General features: G+C 48.9%; 1 protein-coding gene across 1 annotated transcript in view; it reads right to left on the bottom strand.

Annotated features, from left to right (window-relative positions):
- Positions 1–4,647, bottom strand: part of LOC103624684 (sodium- and chloride-dependent GABA transporter 2) — a 34,715-nt gene extending 30,068 nt beyond the window's left edge. The window contains exons 1-3 of the mRNA XM_008643979.2: positions 4,575–4,647; positions 1,434–1,646; positions 1,267–1,331 (exon numbers count right to left, since the gene is read on the bottom strand). The gene's annotated coding sequence lies outside the window, so the exon portion shown is untranslated. The remainder of the gene's footprint in view (positions 1–1,266; positions 1,332–1,433; positions 1,647–4,574) is intronic.

A 4,647-nucleotide genomic window follows, 5' to 3' on the forward strand; every position in this document is an offset into this window, starting at 1 on the left:
GTCCTAAGAGTACAGTGCATTTTCACTGCTGAGTCCAAAACCAGTCCTTAACAGCCACTATTAATTTCATTATTTTAGATTGCCTCATCTCAAAACACTCCTGTCTCGGGAAGCCCATCCTCCAAGCCCAGTGTTCCACAGAAGACCCAGCAGCTCAGGCTGGAGCTCCCACTGTGCCAGGTATGGGGAACAGACTTAGGGCTGGAGGGGGATGACAGCAGGATCAAATACTTGACAAGGTATTTTATAAGGGTTTCTCTTCTCCTATTGCTGCCTACCAAGGTCTGGTTTTTCAGACCATGCGATGGATGCCACAAAGCACAGAGAAGTCCTAGATACAGGAAGAGAACAAACTGAAATGACAGGGAAACAAATGTATCCTTTCGATGGTAGCAACTTTTGCTGACAATCTTCAAGGCTGCATGAAAAGGTGATTTTCAGAACGGTGCTATCCTTCTAATAGCAGGATAAAGTGTGCAGAAGTCATGGGCATCTGGGATCTTGCCTTTCTCAAGGTCTGCCCTTCCAAACATCTGTCTGTTTCCTGCAGAGCTCCCCACAGTACTGCTCTCAGATCCTGTGGCACCATCTCTAAACACACGTGTGCTAAGAGAAGATCATTAGAGAGCAGGTGGGCACCCCTGCACTGTCCCTCCTTCCCCCAAATACCTCCAAGAGGACACCATGTGGAAGGATCAGGGAGGGTTGAGCCTGTTCCTCGCAGGCGGGATGCCCCGCTGGCTGCCAAGTTCCACAGCACAAAGGGTGACGATTGTGGTTCTTACCAATTCCCAGTGTCAAAGCTGGGGTTGCTGAGGACCTCGTGCCAACGAGGGCACCTTCCCCCGCACAGTGCCAGCCCCCAAGCCTGCTCCCTGCCCTGCAGAGCGCGCTGCCCCCGCCGAGCCTTACCCAGCCATTCATCCCTGCCTGCAACTCCCTCGCCAGGAGAGCAGGAAAAGGCGCTGGCAGCAAATGACACTCTCCCCTATCCGGGGAGAACTGAAAAAGGGGCAACTCAGCACTTTCAACCTCTCCCCTCCCCCGACTTAGTCCCCCTATAAAACACTTGGAGACATGAAGAGGACTAAGGAACACTGGCAAGCATTTGACAGCGGCCGAAGGGAAGGACTGGGAGGACCCCTCCACGCTAGAAAATTATTAAACAGGCAGAAAACGCTCCGTGACCTCTCATCCACGGCAGCCCCGGGAGGGTGAGGGGCACAGGGGGAGCAGGGCAGAAGCAGACGGGGGCAGAGGTGTTACCTTGCGGACGGCGCTGTCGGGGCGCGGGCGACGGGAAAGGCGAAGGCAGGACCGAAAGGTGCTGGCTATTTGAAATGTGGAAAGAAAAAATTCAGCGGTGGTGTAATCCTAGACTTCGCCCAACCCACATTCCTTCCCCCACCCCCCAGGGCTGGACAAAAACCTACACATGACTGATTTCATGGCCAGTGCGAAGGGGCTCGTTCCCCCGCCTGGGAGAAACGCTCCCGCTGCCTCTGCCGGGCTCTGTCCCGGGCCGGGCCCGCCAGGCTCCCGCTCTCCATCGCCTCTCTGCCCACGCTGCCCCTGCAGGGAGGGGACACCACCACACACAGGTGCCTCCGCAGCGCTGCCTGACGGAGTCGAAGCCCCGAGACCTGCTGGGAAGAGGTAAGAGACAAAATATGAATTCCTAGTGAATTCCCTCCCATCGCTGCTCCTTGGTAGGGAGGTCATGGGCACAGGGAAAGGTCCTGCATCGCAGCCTGACCCGCGATTTCCAGGACTGTGCTGTGGCCAGGAGCAGTGGCAGGCAGCAAAGCTGGAAATAAACTCAGCTAAGTGCTCTGCTGCTTCTTACTAAGGGCCCAAAGCAGCCTCATTCAGAAAGCTGGCAGGTTGCAAACTCTCTTCCCTCACACACAGGGATCTTTGCCACCGGTCTTTCCCAGGAGCCCCATCCCAGGACACCACTGCAGAAGCTGCAATGGGAACAGACAATCAAGCAGTAGATGAAAAATCACATAGCAAGGAGACAAGCTCCAGTTGTGCATGCCCAGCACTGGGCTGCAAAATGAGCTGTGCTTGCTCCAGAAAGAGGTCTTGGGATTACAGCAGGTAATGATGACATTAGCTCGGTGCTTAGAGGCCATAAAAGAGGCTAACAGAACAGGACATTATTCACGGTAGATATGTTACAGCTGTGATGGTCCAATGATGTACGTGAGGCAAGGTTTTAAAATATTTTTATTATGTCTGTTTATAAATATCTGAGGCAAGAGGGGACAGAGAAAAAAAACCACCTTTGGGATCAGTGTCCTTGTATGAAGTGCGTAAAGTGGCAGCAAAATGTGTACAGGCAGCCTGAGAAGGTGGTAGGAGAAAAACAGGAAAGAACCAGCAAACACTGTGGTGTCACCGCATTAACCTGTGGTGAGCCCACACAGCACCAGACTTCCCACGGGAGAAACACGGAAATGGAAGAGAGGCAGGCAGAGGTAAGGAACTAATTCAACCAGGGAGTGATCAAATATGGAACGACTCCTCATTTCAGGAATAGATGCCTTGGTTGAAGAGAGGGTAGGTAACAACAGAGGTCTAGGAAAAAGGAAGACAGAGAAGATGAATATATTGTTCACTACATCTCACAATGTAACAACTAATGTCATTTGATGAAAAATTAAGATTTAAAATAAATTTAAATACTTCTTCCTCCCGCTGTGCATAATTGAACATGGTACCTGTGGCCATTACTGCAGAATATCATTTGGAAAGGAACCAGGCAAACCCACAGAGAGCTGCTCCTCTTCTACAGCAATTAAACAGGGTGGTCCAAATAAAACTGCTCCACTCCTCAAACCAGTGATTCTTGAAAACCAGGGAAGATGGTTTTCCCATAATTCCTCTTCCAGAAGAGGAATTCTGCAATATGGTGAGGAACGGGAAACATCCCGTTCTGTGCAAAAACCATCTGACAGTGAATAGTGCAGCTGTTAAATAGGCAGGGTAAGAATGCAGGCATTAAAAACAGCAGTAAAGACAAATCATATCTTGCCTTGTGCAACAGACTGGTGCAAGGAGAGAGGGGATTGATTAAGGAAATATTTCTAGAGACTGTCAAACTCTTGAATTTGTCAGCACTGCTGCATGAATACCCCTCGGTAAGCACAATTACTGCTGCGTACAGATAGCAATAATCTTATCAACAAGACGACAAGCTAATTGGCAGGAACTAATAGACTATGATAGGAAAGTGTGCAATCAATTACAGACTATTTGACTTCCACCCGATGAGATAAGGCTGCGCTGAACACAACAATAACTAGAAAATGAAAACAAATGTTCAGTGTAAACATAAGCAGTGAGGGGAAATATTAAATCTACAAGTGCAAAAGCAAGCTGGAAAATCCTGAGCAAAGCATGTTTAAAGTAAAGCATCACTTTACTCATATTCTGGAGTGAACTAAAAAAAAGTCCATATGGTTCTGGGAGATGTTACTTGAAAGATAGATTGAAAAAAAAAAAAAATTCTGTGGAAGATAGAAAGAGAAAAGAACCAACAAATACCACAAAGGATCAGTTAAGACTACAGAAAATAAAAGATAATTTCAATACATATTTTTGAAATGGTAGAAGGCAAAGAAACTGAGAGGGACTTTAATCAACCCATCAGAGGCAATAAAAAAATCTAAAGGGAAAAATGCAAATAATGAAATCTCAATGTCTAAGATTTTGAGTCTGTAACTGCATCAAAGGCAAGGGCAAGAACAGGGACAGTCAAAAACAAAGCCTTACCAGTTAGGCTTGCAAGAAACAAATAAGAGAAATGGAAAAAGGTGGATTTTAAAAAGAAATATCAAAAAGGAATAAAACTAGATATGCTGTAGTAACAGGAAAACAACTTCATCCAGAGATCTACCGAGACAACGCCATTTAAAAAATTCAATAGATACACACACATATTTATATGAATGAGGAGAACACCAGGGAAGAGCTTTTGTAGCAGTATGTGCCACCTGGAACTGTGCAAGCTGAACCCCCCGGGCAGCTGCAGAACACCTTCCTGCCAAAGCCACAAGTGCTGGCAAGCGGCAGCACTGATGCTGGCACCTGTCCCACAGGCATCACTCTCATGCCAACCCCCAGGACGGCACAAGGGGGTTACTTCGTGGGGATCTCCCTGAAAAGGGTGTGAAATGAGAGGCTGCCTGTTCAGGAACCCCCTCAGAGCACAGGGCTGATGATGGCACCAGCCAGAGCAGCCACACTCCTCCCAGCCCCATCCCAGGCAGTCAGGCTGTCACCCACCGTTTCCTGGGACAGTCCATGCTGGAGCAATGCCTCCAGAGCAGGTCCTGCAGCAGCCTCCAGGTCCAGGCAGGCTGCCAAGCACTGAGCAGCTGTGCCAGCTGTGCCGCGGGGGCACGGCTGCCTTAGACACTTCTCCCCAACACCCATTTTGGAAAGAGCAAGAGCTCTGGACCAGGGGAGTCACTGTCAGAGTGCCTCACACCTCAGCCAGGACAAGAGCTGGAAAATCCTAAAGGCCGGTAATTGATGTTGCATTTTGCTCTTATCTTTCTCTTTACCTTAGAACATTCGCCAAGATTTCTGCCTTCAACTTGGTCCCAGTCTTCCACCAGCAGCTGAGGCTGTGCTCCC

Source organism: Corvus brachyrhynchos, unplaced genomic scaffold (genome assembly GCF_000691975.1).
Source record: "Corvus brachyrhynchos isolate BGI_N302 unplaced genomic scaffold, ASM69197v1 scaffold191, whole genome shotgun sequence".
Taxonomy (NCBI): domain Eukaryota; kingdom Metazoa; phylum Chordata; class Aves; order Passeriformes; family Corvidae; genus Corvus; species Corvus brachyrhynchos.